We start from the raw sequence: 20,489 nt of genomic DNA on the forward strand, positions 1-20,489 counted from the left end.
ATATGGTTGTCTAAAATGGTAAGAAAATCTATGTTTATACAACACCCCCCGGCCAACACACACATTCACATAGCCTATAAAAGGGGAGGATAACCCTGATAATGCTGAAATAATCATGATGAAATAATCTCTTCATTCTAAGCACCAACCTTTTGGACACAGGGTGTGAAAAGACTAAAATGATATAGGAATAACTGAAGACTCAAGACAAACTTTTCAAATATTTAAAAGGCTTTTATGTCAAAGCAATGCATTTGTTCAACATGGCGTCATGGAAAGATGAAGAACAATGAGTGGAAGTTAGAAGCAGCCAGTTCTCAGTTTGGAACGGAATGGACTTGTTGGGGAAGTAAAAAATCTCTGGAGCTGTTTGGCACTGATTAATGACAACTAGACTGTGCATGTACCAATTCTTGAACAAAACACTCAAGTTTTGAGAGAGAATTCAATCTAAGGGTAGACACAAGACTTTCGACTATCTTCCAAACCTACATTTTATGATGTAGACTGGATGCTTAGTGACATAAATTATAATAGAATTTCTCATGTACAGAACCACCAATTGGCAAGCATGCAAGATAATGGTGTTACATGATAACAGAAATTTATATTAAAAGTTCAGACATCTCCATTAGGGTTTTGACATGTGGCCAATCTTACTGGCCTGAGATGATAAGCCACAATCTATAAATCTCCAATTTAAAACAAATGCAACAAAAGACAACATTTCTAATCCATAAAGTAGATAACTAGCTCATTAATGTCCCAAATTAGTTTTGCAGTTAGTATAAGCTAGGTAAATTACTCTATTATTAATTGGGATTTCAGATACTAATCACACCGTTTGTGCCATTTTTTCATGTTTCCCAAAAGAAACATTCAGTCCCAGAAAACACAGTGACTGGGTCACCAATTTACTGTGTGACCTTGGGGTAAGTCCCTTAACCTCTCTGAGCTCCAGTTATCTCATCTATTTAAAAATGGGGAACAGAGAGTGGCAATAAGAAAATCAGATGTTTTCTAAGGCCTCTTATACCCTAAAATATGATTTTATGAAAGGATCATTCTTCTTAATAAAACTCTAAGCACACTTTTTACTCTTAATTTGTTCATTTTTCTCAGTGAAGACATTTCCAGCCATTATATGAGGAAGTGGAAGATTTAGTCTTACCACTACCACTGACTGCTTATATGAGACAGTTTTATTTTGTCCTTCTAGAGTCTGGAAGAAGTTGCTGGACAAAAGGAAAGGATTTTACAATTAGAAGCCACCTTCATATCAAGCAATTGACTATGTAAATAATGGACAAAGCAGAATTTGGAATAGAAAGGGACATTATAAAATGTAATTTTCATAAAAATAATCTTAGAAGAAATAGTTTTACTCTTATTTTTTTACTCCCTGGATGCTTTATTTTCTCAGGCTTTCTAGGCGCATTTCAACGAGTTTTGAAGTTTATAATTAAAACTTATGCTCAGGAATTGCTCTATTTGAGTTCCAAAGATAAAAGAAAACATATAAATCCAATTTACCTAACTGTTCTACTCTTAGTTGGTCAACTACTCCAAAGACATCCTAAACTATTCCAATGACTTCCAACTAACAAAACTTGTTCAATTGTACTTTGAATCCACAGGTCTTTCTCTGCAAATACTTACCCTGAAATCAAGCTTCACATCTAGATGGGAAAATCTGTCAGTGGTTGCTTTAAAAATGTATTACTTAAAAAAGAAATGGGTCAGGCACAGTGGCTCATGCCTATAATCCCAGCACTTTGGAAGGCCGAGGCGGGCAGATCACCTGAAGTCAGGAGTTTGAGACCAGCCTGGCCAACATGGTGAAACCCTGTCTTTACTAAAAATACAAAAATTGGCCAGGCTTGGTAGCGCACATGTATAATCCCAGCTACTAGGGAGGGAGGCAGGAGAATTGTTTGAACCCAGGAGTCGGAGGTGCAGTGAGCCGAGATTGCACTACCGCACTCCAATCTGGGCAACAGAGTGAGACTGTGTCTCAAAAAAAAAAAAAAAAAAAAAAAAGAGAGAGATGGGCTATAAATTATATGACAAGGTCCCTTTAAAAAATGGACTGAACAAAGCACTGAGAACAATCTGTACTGGCAAGGGACAGGGAAGATGACCTAAGAGGTCTTTTCCGTCTCTAATTTCTGTGATTTGAGGGTTTTTTTTCACTTCTGCAGTAATACTTGTGAGTTCAACATTTTCTCAAAACTATTATTAGTTACCAAGGAAACACAAAATGTTTGTAGGAATAAATAAGCAAATGGACTGGACCTAAGTAACAGACTTTTCCTGCTTCCCATTTAATAATCTTATGGTGGCATCACATTATCAATTCTTCACTCTCTCTAAGTCATTCTACTCACCTACTAGTATGCTCACTAGAGTCCACAGCCAACTCACGGCATCCCCTGTAAACCAATGGTAGGAAGTTTCTTGCCAACAGATGATTCCTTATTAAATAGACTTCCTTGCTTTGTTTGATGAGGAACAAGACCGTGGCAATGTTAGGGGGCCAACAGGCAGTGGTTGGCTTTGTGACCACCAATGCTAAGGAGAATATGTAAATATGTGCTTTTAAATAACCCAATGTCTACAGAAAAGCCACTAACATGATTCAGAAATATATAATAAAGGCAAAAAGAAACATAATATATACACACACATATACATACACATACGGGGTGCATCCACACCATGAAAATGATGCTTTACAAATGCTTAGAAAAAGACTAAAAGAAACACAGTACATTGAATTGTTAATAGTTGGCAGTATTCATGTGGTAGGACTACATGTAAAATTTTTTACTTTTATGCATTTTCCAAATTATGAAGTGTGCCTATTAATTTTAAAATAAAAAAATTTTAAATTAATTTTAAAACCACAAAATATCATCATTTTAATGTTTTAATAACAAAGGACTTCCCATTCCCTAGCATCACATGGACACTACTACTGTAATCAGTTCTCAAGGTACATATGTCACTGTTCTAGAGTCATAGTCAGCTGAAGTATGAACAGAATAATTGGAAGCCTTCTGGAAACTCTGCGGACTATATATAGGCCTGGGACCAGAGATTCAGGCTACAGATAAAAGTAAAGAGGGTCTATATATATAGACCTGCAGTTCATATGTATATTCAGTTACTGCAGTTCGTATGTATATTAAGGTCTGCTGGTTAAAGGCTCTTAAAGTACAGTTTAAGTGCGGAGATGTGATATATTTCATGCGGGTATCTACATGTACAGAGCCAGACAGGTGGCACCCAAAGAACTGAAAGAAGAGTGAAAGAAGAGTGAAGAAATGAGGTTGATTAGAAAAATGATTGTCTAGGGCATGGAGAGAAGGTGCTTTTACCACAGACATCCCCTTTGGCTCCACATTCACAGTTGCCTACAGGTCCCTTCAGCCTTCCTCCTAAGTTGTGTAGCAGCAGAGGAGAAGGGACAAGCACAGGATTGGATCCATGGCAAGGTTATCCAGTGCTCAGTGGCAAAGCTGCTTTGCAAGAAGGCTGTGGGTAAGGTGGTAGAAGGTAGCGTGGGGTGGAATAAACACCGAAAGCTCATATTCTGGCCAATCCAACTGTAGTCTGAAGCAATGCAGGACCATGAAGCTATACACCTTCCCTATGCAATCCTGGGTCTGTTCCCACTCTGTTCAGCTTCTTATACAGGACCAGGTCCATAAGACCAGGTCTCATACAGGTCTTGCTGTTTTTCTTTGTACATGACAGTGTTTCCATATATACTATCTCACAGAGGCAAAGAAGCAAACATGTCATATACAAAGTTAGCATTACCATCTCACAGCCCCAAGCAGAGCTCCTACGGAGCAGAGCGTACCACTGCTTAACTGATCAAAGGACCAGCAGTGAAAATTTTGGGTAGCTGCAAGAAACATCCCATTAATTACTGCTTCTTTGGCACTTACTTTATTTGGATGACTGAAAGACTTGACCAGTCAAAAGAAGAAACAAAGGTAGGGAGAGAAGACATGAAAGAAAATAAGAGCAGTTACTTCAAAAAGAGGAACTGGCTTGATGTGATTAGCAGTACATTAATGGTATGTTTTAAAAGTTAAATAATGATGATGTTGTAATTATGGTCAGTAGCAACTGACTTCACTAATAACACCTGTTAATGTGGTCATTGTCATGGCCTCCTGACAATTAGCTTGAATCAGGGAAACTGGTGATATTAAGCTGTTTTTGACATAATATAATATGGCTAAATCTAGTTAATATCTCCTTGTTTCTTGCCTTGTTACCTACAAACCCCTTCTCCCGCATTAGAAAGCAATGAACTTGGTAGAAAAATCTCTTTGTATCATTTCTAAATAACAACTTAAAGCTAGTGCTGATTTAGATCATAAACTCAGATTACTAATTGTAGAAAGGACCTTGGTGTCTAGGTATGCTTATTTGTAGGAAATTCCTGATTATAAAGTGAAAAGAAAGTCACACAGTCATTGGACAGAACAAGGTTAGGAAGTAAAACTCTCAGCCAATTTTGAGGCACAGTATCACAACTCTACTACTTTCACAAATGAAACCAAGAGAATTTCACAAATGAAGAAAATTTCAGAAACCAAGAGAATGAAAATTACATCTCAGAAAGAATTTTGGTTGAAAGAAGGAAGGAAATAAAAGTCTACTCATCTACTTATGTGGCCAATGGCGCACAATGCCAACAGCTGGTTGGAGTTTGCAATACACCACCCAGGGTACTCTTGTATCAGTTAAAGGTCCTGCTCCCTCAAAACCCTTGACTTTTGTTTGAATTGAAATGGTGATGATATTCTAATTTTACTAGAACAAGATACGTTGCTGCCACCTTCCAGAAAACTGTCAGTAAATCCACAAATCCACAAAAAAGAGGATGAGTCTTGGCTTTCCCAGTTCAAGATTCAGTCTAGAAAATAAAGAGAAACTTCTCAGTTAAATCTGAACACTCCTTCACCAAATACACCTCTGAGCGATTCTGAGCAAACTATTAAGAGAAGACAAGACTATGTAGAAGAAGGCTATATATGTAAGACTATATATGTAGAAGGCTATATATGTAAACATTGCTTTAAATCCCTGTATCATTACTTTAGTAGCGGTGTGACATTGGTCAAGCCACTTTAGCGTTCTAAATGTCTTTATCTGAAAAGTATGGATCATATCACATCAAAATGTGTTGTGAAGATTAAATGATGAAATGCTTGTAGAGCACTAAGTATTGTGGTAGGTATGATCTGAAAGCTCAACAAATGAGGGCTATTAATATTGGTTCCTGAAGACAGTGGTCACATAACTATGACCTCACTTGGAAAGCTGAGTCATAGCTGGGTCAAGAGACTGATGTTTCAGGAGTAACACATTAGTAATGTAACCAGGCAAGTAGTGTACCAGACAAGGGCATACAAGGAGTAGAAGCCCTAATCCTCTTTTCTCTATTCTTCAGAAGAGAGCTAAAGAAAAGGAGGAAATAATACTAACATATTTCATGGGAACCAGCAAGTCAAAAGAGTGAAAATAAATGCAAAACTTGAGTATGGATATGTGAAAAAGAAAAAAATGGTAGTGTTAAATGTTAGGAAACTTATTTGCCTATCAGAGGGAAAAACATGCAAAACAAGCTACAAAACTGTTAGCTTTGGGGTAAAAGTCTGCTATCAGTTTGGGGCTGAGATTCAGGCATTTATGCATCATACAACTTTCATAGAAGTCATTTAATCTCATTTGTAATAAAAAATGTAGCATAAAAATCTCAAAAAGGATGTTTAATAAGTATGAGGTAAGCACAGGAGACTAAAAAGATTACAATGTAATTCACAAGTATAGGGCAGAGGAGTTAAAACTAACAAAACTAACAAACTCAACATCCAAAATGTTACTACACAATTACAAATCAAATATTAAATTTTAAGTTCGGCTGAAGAGTATGTGCAATTCACTTCTCTTAAAATAGTATACTGTATATGAAAAGCAAGAGTGAGTTTACTTTAGGTTTCTCAGTACGTACTTAGAGTGATCTAGAATAATGATAAAGTGAACTCCCAATTTAGCGAAGGGGACATCATTTCATCATTCCTGTTTGACAAAACATATGGAAACAATAATTCTACAGACATATGTACATCATAATAGGAAGCAATTCTATTTTAATGTAATTTTAAAAGAGGTTTTAAAAGGACTCAAGCTACTAAAATTACTCATCTGAAGCTTGCAAATAAGAATGCCACATCCCTAATTTATTTAGCAGATTCATATAGTTGGGCTAGAACTTTAGGTATGACTTCTCTTATAATTCAGAGGTGAATTCTCATTCACAAGAAGTAGGATTTGTCCAAGTAAATCTACCCCATACTAGAGGATAATATTCTTAATTCAATCACATTTGGCTAATTTCTTTTTTCTTCACACGGTTATTTTTGGCTTTATTTTGTTTGCCGGTAGAAGAGAACAAACATTAAATTGGAACAAACATTAAAACTGGCTCTAAAGTTCTAATTTTATACATTGTCTTGAAAGTACAGCACAAAACATATAATTTCTTTAAAAATTTTTTCCCAGCCAAAAAGTGATAGTTTTAACTGCTTTCGTTAAAACACAGAAATGGGGAAAGAGGAGGTTCTTTCAAGAAAAACACTGAAAAAAATAAGATTTCATCTGGCCTTTCCATCATCACTTGAAGAATTGTTTGGTAGTTACATCATCAGGAAATAAAACACTATCCTCTGAGGACCCCTACTCATTACAAAGAGGAAAGAGAAGGTTTGAAGTCTAAATCAACCCCAGAGATGTCTCCACAAAATCCCAGACTTCTCCTTTCCCTCTCCCGCCTACCCCCAGCAACAACAACAAAAAAAGTATAATGAATTTACAAAAGTTTACATAAGAATAACAGGATATGTATTGAAGTCCCTGAGGCAACAACAGCTTTAGGGACCCAGAGGCGGAAAAAGTTACAAGCGGATCGACCCTCCCTCCCAATGACTTGGTTAGCCCGACAGGAGGGCGCCGGCGTCCCCGGCCCACCGCTCATTCCCTCCGCTGGGAGCCGGGAACCACGGTCCGTTCACACGGCCAGAACATCCGCGGGAGCCGGGGTGTGTTGCTGCGCCGCCGCCGCGGCCGAGGGTCTCGCGGTCACCGGCGCCCCCGCCGACAGCGCCGCACACGCGGAGCGCCTTATAAGGCAGAACAGTGACGTAACGCCCATAGGCCGGGCGCGCTCAGCGCCCCGCTCGCATTGTTCGGGCGACTCCCGGAGCGCGCACAGCCGGCTCGCAGCGCGGCACGACAGCGGCCCCGGCCCGGCCCCCGCCCGGCCCCGGCACAGGCAGCTCAGGTAAGCCCGGGAGAGCAACTCCGCTCCACCAAGGGGCACTGCTGTCAGCCAGCCAGGTAGCAAGTCTGTGGGTGGCTGTTAAAGCTGTCTCAGCATCACAAACTGCAGACAGGTTTCGCAAAGCGCATCCAATGAATTCTAGGTTCAAAACCGTTTCCAACTCACACAAAACTTGAAAGTAAAAGTTTTCTCTGGCGGAGAAAACAGATTAGAGATTTAATTTTAAATTGAGAGGTGGGAGCTGACTGTATTACATACGCTTTCCAAGTGAGCTACACATTGAATCCTGCCCATATTGAGAAATCTTTGGGGAAAGGATGGTGGAGACTATATTGTACTGCAGCAACCCTATCTCTCCTCCGGACTTAAACTCTCTGGTCTTACATGAGCAGAATGCGAAAATTTGTTAGTGCCAGGTTTTCCCCTCTTTTTGTAAATGTTAATATAAACGACTAGAAAAACACTGTTTAGGAATAAATCTTGGAATTAAGACGAATCTAACTTAAAAAGTAAAATATTTTTAAGCTTCAAAAAATCGTACAAACGCTATTTTGTCGTAAAAGCATATGTCAATTTGTACAAGGAAGTAACTATCATAGTTTTGAGTTCCAAGTTTCTGCTTCAAGCCCAGGCATTGGAAAAATGACAAACCTCACTTACAGCTATCATTTCTAGAGTAATATTTTGGATAGTAGTATATTATGTAAAAAATGCCAATTTAAAAGGTAAAACTTATAGAGTAACTGTATTAATCAGTAGCATTTTAAACCATAATTAGTTACATCTAAATCCTGAAGAGGCTATTGCTACCAATGAACTCTTACAGTATGATAACTGAACACTTGGCAGAAAAATCTCCATAATATTTTACTTCATTTCTTCCAACTAAAAGTCAACGTAGGAATTAAAAATAAAAGGTTATGTCAACTTTAGAACACTGGAATAGGAGATGAAAAATTGATTCATCATTCAAACCTTATCTGGTCTAAACATATATTGTAAAATAAAACTTCAACAACTATGTGACAGAATTGTCCCTTTTAAAACACTCTCTCTGTTTTATAAGTATATACAATTCAAACTCAGAATTCATAGGCTGCCATTTATATTTACTCTGAGATTTTAAAATGCTGGCGTTTTAATTGGCACTAAAATGACCATATAAGATAACTGTTTGGAGGTACAGTAAAAGTTTAACAGAGGAGCAGAGCACTATAACCACTGAGGTGTATGTGTGTGTTACAAACTCATGTTTTTATATTTAATTGTCAGAAGAAAATGTCAGATCTCAGATTTTATCATTGAAACACAGCATTTAAAAAATACCTCAAAATGTGGGTTATAGCTATATATTTCTAATAATTTCTGTTGGAGGGTTTTTAAAAGTATATGACATTGGTGCCTATCATTTTTGCCTCATAGGAGTTTTTTTGTTTTTGCTTACTTTGTTTGGAGCAATGCAAGACTTTGGTTTTCATATTTTAAAAGAAAAATTATATGTTATTTGGCCTGAGGATAGGCTATATAAACTGCAGGTTAGTACTGAGAAGTAGGATTTTCCACAAACTATTATTTCAAACCTAGGGAAGCCTACCATAATGAGAAGAGCGGGGCCAACACCCATGTCACTGTGGAGAAGTACAGAATATGCAATGGAAGAGTTGTTTATCTGATATAAGCAGTAATTGGAAACTGAAAAATTCCTGCCCTGGAAAAAAGATAGTCTGCTCTTCCGAATCTAATAGAGGAAGAGACAAACAGAAACCATCAATTATTGTTTCAGCTATACCCAGAGTACCATCTGTACCATAAACTACAACTCAACTGTTGAAAATCATAACTTCCATCAAAACTCTAACAGCTGTGTTTCCCAGTGTCTGCCTTTTATTTTTTTAAAGCAGGCAAGCATCAATTTTTTTAAAATATAAAAATAACACTCTTTAATATTCCACACTTTTTCCCATTTATTAACTTTAAAGCATGGTTCAAAGAACAATCACATATTAAGGCCTCTTTTAAAACTGAAAACTAAGTATGACTTATCATGGATAACCTATCTCACAGTGGGCTCTTTGGGTGAGCATTTCTTAGTCCTTGGGACAATCTGTATGATGGAAAAATGTTTTTGATAGAATGAATGTGAATTTCTACACTTCTAAGTAAAGCACATAATAATTTTATGCTTAGTAAGTTCATTTGCACTTTTGTGGTGATTAACCTTAACTGTTAAGCCCTGGTATTTCTGTGCTATTTTCCTAATGCTGTGATGGAGACTATAGTTAACAGCCAGTATGAAAACACAAATCAAGCCTTGACTTAATTTTCCAGTTCTCTTGCAGTTCCCATTAATTTGCCTTCTCAAAAGGCTGTAAATTTTGTTTAAGGGTTCTCTGCTGTAATTTCCCCTCCAAAAAAGTGCCTTTGGTAATAAATGGATTTTGAGATTTAAGAAAAAAAAAAACTGAAAATGTAGGAGGAAGAATAAGATTCCAGTAATTCTTCTTAGGTCATGTTCTGTCCATGTCTAGTGTTTCAGGGCAAAGTGAACATTTTACAAGGTGAATAGAAAAAAAAAATACAGCCCCTCCTATTTAAAGGAAAAAGGAAGGGGGGCAAGAAGAGAACTGTTTATAAAAGACTGGATATTATGGATGTAAAGCAATATTGGTCTCAACCTGCTTTAAGAACTGAAATGGCCCCATCTGTTGTTCACAGAGCCTGTCATCTTTGAAAAATCTAATACACCCTACCTTATCTGTTGGACATACTAATTTTAAACGATTTTAGGGTCCATTTAATTTGTATTTGACTATGAATTCAGCTTCAATTTAAATTGTTTAGTTTTTGTAAATTATATTTAAATAAGGATTTAAAGATGAAGAGACACTGCATATGCAGCCAGCATCATAGACCTTCAAAGCAGTATTTCTGTGGTTGCTGCTGTCATCACCACAGCATTTTCTAGCCACCAACCCAGTCACTTATGCTTAAAGTGTGCTGCAATGACTTTTAGAACCTCCTATGGCTGGTCATTTTCTACTTAAAATGAGGTGGGACATTCATGTTTTGAATCATTTTGTTAGGTACACTAATTCCTAGCAGATTATCACCAACACTTAGCCTTTGCACATCCCTCCTTTAAAAAAAAAAAAAAGAGTTGAGATTCTCCCTGACCTTCATCTGCACTAACATCATCTCTGCCTGGGAAAGCTGGGCAAAGAAAGATGGGAAGGCTCACCAAGGAAAGTCCCTTGTTTCTTTTTCAGATATGAGAAACACTCCCTCTTCATGCTTGTTCTCTGAGATGCTTTAGCAGATTAAGATAGGACGGCAGCAGTTTTAATTCTGAGCCCAAGAACGAGAACACATTAGCAGTGTTCTTTTTCCAGTCTGACCATCCTCACATTTCTATGCTCTACTGGCTCCAAAATATGATTAATTGTTAAGTATAGAATTTTTTTTAACAAGCTTGGGGAATGATGTGTTTGTGGGGGCAGGCGGGGGAGCAGTAGGGAGGTAAGTAGAGGAGTAGATAGGTAAGTGTATGATTGGGACAGACAGGATGCAGACATACCTCAACTCCTTGTGTCTGTTTATGATAACTACTTATTCTAGCCTAAAGGAGTTATTATCAGCAAAAGAAAGCATACATTACATCAGAACAGCAAACATTCAACTATGAATTTGAGAAGTACCTTGATAAGGTACTTGACTATATGGAAAATGGGATACCCCAGGCCCCAGAGTCACACACACACACACACACACACACACACAGACACAGAGTCCTGGTACAGAATATCCGCAGAATTTTACAGCTGGAAGGGGCAATGGAGGTCATCTGATCCAAATGCCTCACTTTACAGAAGAAACTGATGTCCACAGTGTGACTTGCCCCAGAGACAGAGCTATGCAGAGGTAGGACCAGGGCCCCCTGCATTCTTGGGCTACAGCTCACCAGTAGTTTTTCCTTAATTAGTGCTAGGAAGAGAGGAGAACAGAAGCCCCAGAAAAAGCCTCAGTACTGTAGGTGTTAATTTAGATACAAAATCCATTAAAAAAAGAAAGTAGAAAGGTTCAAAGTTCTTAAGTATAAGCAATAAAAAAGCAAAGGATAAGGAAGCATTGTGAAAATCAATACAATTTAATCAGGCTACAACAACAGAAGGGAGGTGATAAAGGGAGGAAAGAGAAAATAAAAAAATAAGTGTATTTAAAGGTCCTCCGGCAGGCAAATCCCACTCTCTATTTGGAAGGTGAGAGGTGCCCTGGAAAGATTGTGTACTCTGTGGTCAAAGACATTTAGGTCTGAACCACTAACTTGACAAATGACCTTCTATTAGTATCTTCCAGCTAAACATTTTGCACTCCTCAGATGACCCCAGCTAGCAGAATCCCTTTCAAAATTCAAAGTGACTCAATGCCTTCAAAACAGCCTCCCCCAAAACTGCAGAGGAAGTCACCTATGAAGGCTACCAGCTCCTGGTGGTACTCACCCTGCTTTATTTTCCTTCAAACTGTGCACTGTGATGTGACATTAAATTACTCATTAATGATTTATTTGCTTATTAGCTGTCTCTTGGACTATAAACTTCTTCAGGGTCAGTTTTACCACCAGCTTTACCTCCAGTGCCTAGGAAAGTGCCCAGGTACAATTAGTAGGTGTGTTACTGGGACAAAAAAGGTGTTGGATAAATATACGAACAAATTACAACCTAGAAGCTGCTTATTTGATACAAAAAAAAAAAGTGTTTCTGCAAACAGTGGGCTGTGGAGGGCCCCTTCTTCTAGATTTTGTTTAGGAGCTGAAAACAAATCTCAGCCACTAAAGCAACCATATGGAAGTGACTTACAGAAACCAGTTAGGTGACTTACAGAAATCCGGTTAAGTCAAGGCAGTGACTTAACTAGAAACCAAGTTAGGCTCAGGTTAAGTCAGAAAAACCAGAAACCAAGTTAGGCTCAGGTTAGGTCAAGGCAGTGAAATCTGCTTTGTACGGCAGTGTATGTTATATAGGCAGACTAAGTCAGATGCTTTTCTGCCCATCTTCATCTACCTCAGTTTAACTCCCTCTCCAATAAAATGAGACTTTGTATACCTGGTGAAAGAGTACCAGGTGAGTCACCCGGGGGCATGGAATGGCCTTCAAGCAAAATATGGAAGAACACAGTGCAGTGGTTGATGAAGGGTGGACTCCTCTGAATTTCTCTAATCTCTGTGCCTCAGGTGAAGGCCTGGAAGATGCACTTATGGGGCACAAATGGCTTATCTTTGCCATGCAGCAGACTGCCTTTTCCCAAGCATGTACTTAATTCCGAAGTTTCTGTAGGTAACCCAGTGTATCTCCCAGATTTTACAGAAGAGTGATTTTTCTTTAATTTCAAAGTTAGATTACTCCAGTGTCAACCTGTGAAGCTAGCCTAGGGCTTATAATTCTCCTCAGCAGTAGCAAACATTTACTGAGCTAAGCACAAGGCATGACAACAGGCCCAGCAACTAAGTTCACCACACACCATACCATGTCACTAACCCAGCTATAGCTACTAGCATGGACTGGTACCACATTAATGACAAGGACTAAGATCACTAGCAGCTCTTGGACAACAACTTCAATTATGGTCCCATCCCTGCTCTATTTTAATGGATTGGTAATGCAATGCAGGTAGGAGAGATCAGCTACACATAAAAACTAAGTAAAGATAAACAATGTGGGAGAGTGCTTATAAAAACTTCAACAGAATATAGTCAATGGCCAACCTTGCTGAATAGTGACACTGAATTGACAGGGATAAATGTTAGTGTCTCAACGGTGAGACTAAAAGAGTAAGAATAATGGGTCGATAAATCAGAGTTCTACTCTTCTTAGCTCTGCCATCCATTTACTGGGTGAGCCTCCTGTTCCCTTGGTTTCTACAAACTACAAAAAAGGGAACAATGTCATCCACCCCAAGTATTTCTCAGTACTCAATAAAGATTGAATAATGAGCAATAACCCTCATGGGAACTCTGATCAAGTAGAGAAAATATAAAAATACAAGCTACTGATTATATCACTACAGAGACAAATTAGCTAAAGAAAATGGGGGTAATTTGAGAGAAAGAGTCCACATGTAAATGGAGAAAAGATGAACATAGCTGTAGCACTTTGGCCTGTGAGAGCTCCAAATAACTGTATCTAAAGCAGCCTCAAGGATGAGGTCAGTCCTCTAAGATGGGCTGCCCTGACGGAAGCAAATCTGCCAGATTTATTGTGTCTCATGGCCCACCAGTCCTGGAACAAAAGTTTAAAGGTGAAATATGTTTTTCTCTCTTTTAAAATTCGTTTTTATGTGAATCAAAACAAAAACAAATCTCTGAGCAGAGATCATAAGTGGAATGTAAAACATCACATTTGGGCTCGCAAGACCTAAGTGTCTGCCTGTTAAATTTGAAGAAAAGGAAGGAGCTGCTTGGTCTAGGAGCCTAGGGAGAACATGAGAAAGTTGCTGGTTTCTTGCTAAAGACAAACACCCATTCAGTGAGATACTGTGGAAGTCCCTTAGTCTTAACTTGTTAGTCTGTTAATTGGGAATGGCAGAAGAAGTGAATTACTCTGTGGAATTTTGTGAAAATGAATCCACTGCTGCTAAAAGGAAGATTATCTACTTTTCAAACACTCATATTATTAAAATACATTATGTTTGAAGTCGCATATTATTCTTGAGGCTTTCAAATAAAAGTGAGAGTAACTTTGTTAAGTGATTTGGGGCTCCACTAATCTCCCCCCAAATTCTGCCCCATAAAATTCTTTTTACAGTTCAATAAAATTCATTAGGCTGAACACAGATGCAAAGAATCACAGGCAAAGTTAAGATTCTCTGGCCAATTTCCCCCATCTGGACTTTAATTAAATTTGTCTCCAAGTGAATTCTTCTCTTCACTAAATGGTTCTCCTTCCAGAAGTGACAATAACAAGAGGAACAAAACTCTACTTGTCCTTCTTCCATTCTAATAACAAGTAATTCTGAGAACTTTACCACTCAGCCCAAGGAATGGTTATACTCCCCTAGGAAGTGGTTCTTTTTACCTCTCAATCATTTGGTCAAGTATGTACAGAGTTCAACTCATATGAGGGATACAGAGGTATCATTCCTTTAAGGAGCTTACAGTTGGCTTAATGGCAAAAGTAATATACTAAAACAAATTAGAAGGTAGTACAAAATAATATAGAATATTTAGGTAATAAAGCTGTAAGGGCTGTGGGGACTTAGAAAAGGAAAATCAGCCAGGGTTAGACAAGTTAAGAAACATTCATGGAAAAGATGGGAACTGAAATGTAAATGGAGATGACTGAAGGCAGCATTCCAAAAAAGATGGCAGACTTATTCTTCAGAAGTCTACTATGAAAGGAGAACCTGAGGTTAAAAGACAAATAAGGCTTGTGCCAAGATCAGAACACCCAAACTGTAAGTTAAAAAACCCATTATTTGGCCTTCAGAACAACCTGGACTTATGCAGAAAGGAAGGCAGCTTAAGGTAACATCCCTTCTTAACCTGAAGCTTAAGCTTCAAATGTGATGAAGCAGTTGGCACAGTGCCAGACCCATAGCAGATACTGTTACTCTTCTGGTTATGCTAGTCTATCCATAGGCATGATGCTCCTTCATCATCTGGTGCTGCCGGGCTGACATATAGGGGGCTGTCTCAGGCCAAAGAGGAGGTCCTTTGTAGGATGCAGTCATGAAGAATTCCTGTTCTCAGACACCCAGCTGTGAAGTGGAGTAAAGGATTAAGCTTGTTGAAGATCTGTCTCTAGCGTGCCTAACCTTAGCCACTCTGTAAAGAAAGGTTACCCTTTACCTTGATTTCCTTGCTACAAGGCAGTCCCTCCTATGAGAAACCCACAAGAACTTTCCTAAGAATGTCTTACTCATCTGAAGTAAGAAACAACTTCCTAAGCAGGTAAAGGACCAAAGAGAGCTGGTGACTGCAATAAGGCTTAAAAGCTAGTTTGGAATCTCCCTGTTTTACCATGCACCCACAAAAAACAAATCTGTAAGGCAAATCTTTACAACTTGGGCTAAATGGCTTATATCAGATCCTAGCCACAAACAATAGTCTCTTTTGAAATTAACAGTCTAAATACTTTTTGCCTAGGTGTTAATTTTTCAGTTTAATTGTACTTTGAATTTAGTATAACATTTTAAGTACTTATTTGCTTTTACAGCATACTTACAACTTGTGAACTACAACAGACTCAAATAAATCTGAATCCCATGGAATTCCAATTACGGTTTTCCATTCTTTTGAACCACTGAGACTTGATGAGCCATAAAATTTCTTGACATGTGAATTTGTATACAGTGTTATATAGGAAAGAAGGGAGGAAAGGACTCTAAAGGTTGTTGGGAGTATTTATTTTGTGGAACTGAGATTTGAAGATTGCCAAAGGCTTTGTAGACCTTAAACACAAAATTGCACTGCTCTTCCCATGTTGCAGCTAAGGTGACAAGCAGATGAGGTAAGGTCAGATAGTTACGTCACCAGCAGATTTTGGTCCAAGATTTCCTGTCCATCAGATATGTGGCTTTTCAATTGTTTAATACCTAGGGTTCTGCTTTCTTTGTTTTTAGCTGTGAATTAGTAAACTTTAAAAAGTGATGAATAGTGAAGCCAGAGCTTTTTTCAAAAACCCTTTTTTCAGCTAGTGAAACCTGAGATAGTTTGCCTTCTCTTAAAATTCAAATCACAAGGTAAGATATGGTCAGGGCAAAAATGGATGGTATTTAAATAGCACATACATGAAGTATACTATAGCCATTTCTTTAACTGCCACAAACAGAACATTTCTCACATAGATAAACTAAATGGGTGAAACTCCTGCTCAGGGGCAGTATAAGCAGCAGACCCAGGGCCAAGAGAAGTGGGGTATAGTCACTGCTCTCACCTCTAGCAGATACGCTGTTGACCACTGTCATATTTTGATGGAATTACTCCTTGCTATGCAAGCTTAATATCCTCTAGAACATGTTCATCTTAAAAGAACCCAACTTACAGGAAAGGAAGTATGATCAGACTGTTTATGCATTTTCTCTCTTCTCAGTATTCAGAAGTTGCTGAAAAGGAAAACACAACCCAAATGCTCTGGACTTACAGTCAAGGGAAAATTAAACAAGTCTCAGAAAACCAAAATAATTTTAATTTGTACAAAGCATGCAAGAGGACCAGCAAAACACAGACCACAAGAAAAATGGTCATTCATGTTCCAGCAGATTACAGAATAAAACTTTTCCACCTGTCTGTAATTACAGATAGCATATGGCCCAAACTCTCACTTTCCAAAAATCATGGAAGAGATATAAACCAATCATCCTCAGGAACTAGGAAGGGTGGGTAAAGGTAGAAGTAGGATGCTCACTGTGGCTCATGATCTAATTGTTTACTCAGCAGGAAGCCAAGCCACACATTAACCCTTATCCTCTAACTGCCTGAACCTCTAAGTACTCTTAAATGTATTAAATTTCCCTATTTTCCGTGCTCCTTATTTACTGATTTATGACAGTTAAAATGGAGGACCCAAAAAAGTCCTCTAAGGATCAAAATGTTTCACATTTTATACTCTTCAGGCTGCTATCTATCCTGTTTCTATGGCAAACTGTGTGACTTCAGTAGTCACAGTAAAACATAGGCATCTGTTGTTGTGGTTTCTAAATTTCTGAAGTTTGAATTTCCCACTAACAAGTTAGGAAACGTTTGGTTTCCCAAGCATACCACTTTAGCCACTGCCTCTGTGTAGGCAGCCAGACTACAAGGAGGTGAAAACCAGTGAACTTATCCATTCTGGTATGTGACTGGCTCCTGCTTTGGCTTTTTATTAAATATGGTGAACTGAACAACAATTAAGGTAAGAAAGCCACATAAAAAAGGAAAGCCTTTAAAAAAAAAAAACAAAAAAACAGAAGCTTAAAAAAGTTTTAACTTTTTGCTCAGAATAAGTTCTGGAAAAGGATACATGCTTTTTACAAAGGAGAGAATAAAGGAAAGAAAAGCAGCCCAACAAAGAGTAGGGGTTAAGAGAAGGAATCATACTAAATCTTCCAAAATACCCATGTGCAATATCTGAATGAAAATAACCTGTGACCTAGGAAGAGAAAAAAGGGACTAATGGAGGTTAAAAACAAAATTTAACAGCTACATTGGAATGATTTTCTAAAGAACTATTCCTGGATTCTTTAATCTGCTGAAATACAAAAGGATCATTGAAGCATAAATGGATTGTGAGCAATAAAAAAATATATAAATATTCTTAATAAAATACATACACACATATTTCTAAGGATATATATATAGTATTATGCCCTTGAAGTCTGTCAGAGAAATGGCTGCCTGTTAAAAATATTTTCCAAGAACTTTAGGTTCCTTGAAATGTTCTATGGAAATGGTATTTATGACAAACCCACCACCTCTGGGGAACATGAGATGTTATTACTGGCAAAGTCACAATTTTTTAAACCATCCAAAAATAATTATGAATTTATGCCAAATGACGAAACTTGCTATATTATTATAATGACTAAGAGAATATTTGCTAATGTCTCAAGATCAAGGCTCAAAGTAGCCATGAACCTATAGGAAATACTGTGACACAACACTGAATTGCTAGTGGTGGTGATTTGGGATCTTTGACAGACAGAATATTACAGCACACAAATTCACTGGAGAGGATGGCTCATGAGATATAATATATGAGATAGGAAGTGTGGATGTATGTAATGGGGTGAGAAACAGGATTTGGAGTAGAAACTACACTGGCATTCTGGCTCTGCCAATTACTCACCAGGACCTGTGGCAAATTAACTTTTTTGAGCCTCAGTTCTTATTTGTAAAATAAGAAGACAGTAATACCTGCCTCCTATGACTGTTTCCAGGACTAACATGGTACACACGGCATATGAAAATTGTTCAACCAGCTGTTATTCCTAGACTATAGAGAGGAGGGCCTACTATATGTCTATTGCTTAGTTATACCCATGCTTTCAAATATGGTACCTATTTCAAAAATAGAAGAAGTATTTGTTCAAATATTTATTGAATACCAATTAAGTACCAGGTGCTGTTCCCTACCAGAAATACAATATTGAATAAAACAGACCAATGATTGACTAATCATTGAATTAGATGCATGTGTGTGCACATACACACACACCATTACCTGCATGAAGTTTACATTCTAGTAGGAGAGACAGTCAGTAATCAATAAATACATAAAATATAGTATGCCAGATGGTACTAATGAGGTAAGGGGGAATCCAGCGGTTCCTGGGGAGACAGCGAGCACAAAAGCACACCATGCCGTGTTCTGTTTGAGGAACAGCAAAGAAGCTGGTGAGTGGGCAGAGGAGCAGAGTGAGCAAAGAGGAGAACAGTAGAAGGGGTCAGGGAGCCAAATGGGTGGAGCAGAAAGCATGGGAATGAACAAATGAACAGCAAAAACATGGTATAGGATAAGAGGAAATGCTTCTGAGGTCAACATTTTTTGTCTGGGGTTTCTAGCATGTAGCCTGGTTGTTAGGTAGAAAGAACACAGACTTTGCAGCCAGTGAATTTTTATTCTGGTCTGTTACCTGTACTGTTTGGAAAATTATTTAACCTCTCTAAATTTTAGTTTTTTGGTTTCTCCTCCATCAGCAAAATGAGAATAATAATACTTAGCTCATAAAGTTGCTATAAGTATTAAGTGAGATCTAGTGGCACAGAGTAGACCTTCAATATGCTTGTTTCCTTCTCTTTATAAGCCAAGTCTCACACTCTAGTTCCAGTTCCAGGGCCACCATAATGATAGCCTTGCATGGTATTTAATCTGCCTGGGCCTCAGTTTTTCAACTAAGAAAATAAATGCATGTGATATATACACAGACATTATAAAGACAGATATACAACACTCAAGGTGTTGTTATAAGTCAAATAATCTTACTGTTACAATCTATCTTAATAATTTCAAAACAGCAAAAGTATATGTCTCCCATACCTCCTACATATTAATTCCATTAAAAATAGATCCTACAAAGTTTAATTTCTTTAGCATGATGCTGTAAAGATGTATTTAGCAATCATGTTTATTTTTATTCCCTTTTCCTGCCCCTGCTTAAGAACACTGATCCAATGGAAAGATCTCCAAGAAATGTTTGGCTGCAAAAAACAAGATGCTGAGGAACAGTGTTTGTAAGCTACTTTTGTGTAAAAAGGGGAGAGCATAAGAATCTTTATTTATATTTGCTTATTTACTCATAAAGAAACTCTACAAGTACATAAGAGAAACTAGTATCAGTGGTTACAGTTGGGGAGATGAACGATGTGGTAAGAGGAAGACTGTTCCTAGTATACCTTTAAATAAACACATTTTGAAATATGTGTCAAATATTTAGGAATACTAATTTAATCTAAAGATCCATAATCGAAATTTAGAGTTAAAAGTACACAAAATAGACTGAAAAATTAATTATCCAACAATATGGAAACCACAAATGGCCTATTTCTCAGACAAGTAGGGTATCTTTCAATCTGCTGCTTTGTATTTTCTTCTGAAGAGCTCAAAAAAAATTATAAAATATCCTTAATAGTCTTCCTGGCATTTCTGACTATGGAAACCAAGCCCAGGAATAGTATATACAGTGTACTAACCCAGTCAACCCACCCAGACTTTGAGTCCCCAAGTACAGGAGTCCCCAACCCCAGGGCCGAAGACCAGTACCAGTCTGAGGCCTATTACTGGGTCACATAGCAGGAGGTGAGCAGCGGGATGAGGCAGCATTACTGCCTGAACTCTGCCTCCTGTTAGATCAGCAGCAGCATTAGGTTCTCATAGGAGTGTGAACCCTATTGTGAACTGCGCAGGTGAGGGATCTAGGTTGCATGCTCCTTATGAGAATCTAATGCCTGATGATCTGAGTGGGACAGTTTCATCCCAAAACCATCCACCAGCACCACCCTCTCCCACATCCATGGAAAAACTGTCTTTGACAAAACTGGTCTCTGGTGCCAAAAGGTTGGGGACTGCTGCCTAAGTAGACCAAGTCTATGAGTATCTAAACCCAGCAGACAAAGTACACATTCACATCCAAAATATGAAGAGCAGGAGTAAGATGA

General features: G+C 38.0%; 2 protein-coding genes across 2 annotated transcripts in view; one reads left to right on the forward strand and one right to left on the reverse strand.

Annotated features, from left to right (window-relative positions):
* Window positions 1-20,489, reverse strand: part of CMSS1 (cms1 ribosomal small subunit homolog) — a 372,199-nt gene that overhangs the window by 304,351 nt on the left and 47,359 nt on the right. The gene's annotated exons all lie outside the window — the stretch shown is intronic.
* Window positions 7,089-20,489, forward strand: part of LOC115830392 (filamin A-interacting protein 1-like) — a 31,098-nt gene continuing 17,697 nt past the window's right edge. The window contains exon 1 of the mRNA XM_030801922.1: window positions 7,089-7,363. The gene's annotated coding sequence lies outside the window, so the exon portion shown is untranslated. The remainder of the gene's footprint in view (window positions 7,364-20,489) is intronic.

Source organism: Nomascus leucogenys, chromosome 21 (genome assembly GCF_006542625.1).
Source record: "Nomascus leucogenys isolate Asia chromosome 21, Asia_NLE_v1, whole genome shotgun sequence".
Taxonomy (NCBI): domain Eukaryota; kingdom Metazoa; phylum Chordata; class Mammalia; order Primates; family Hylobatidae; genus Nomascus; species Nomascus leucogenys.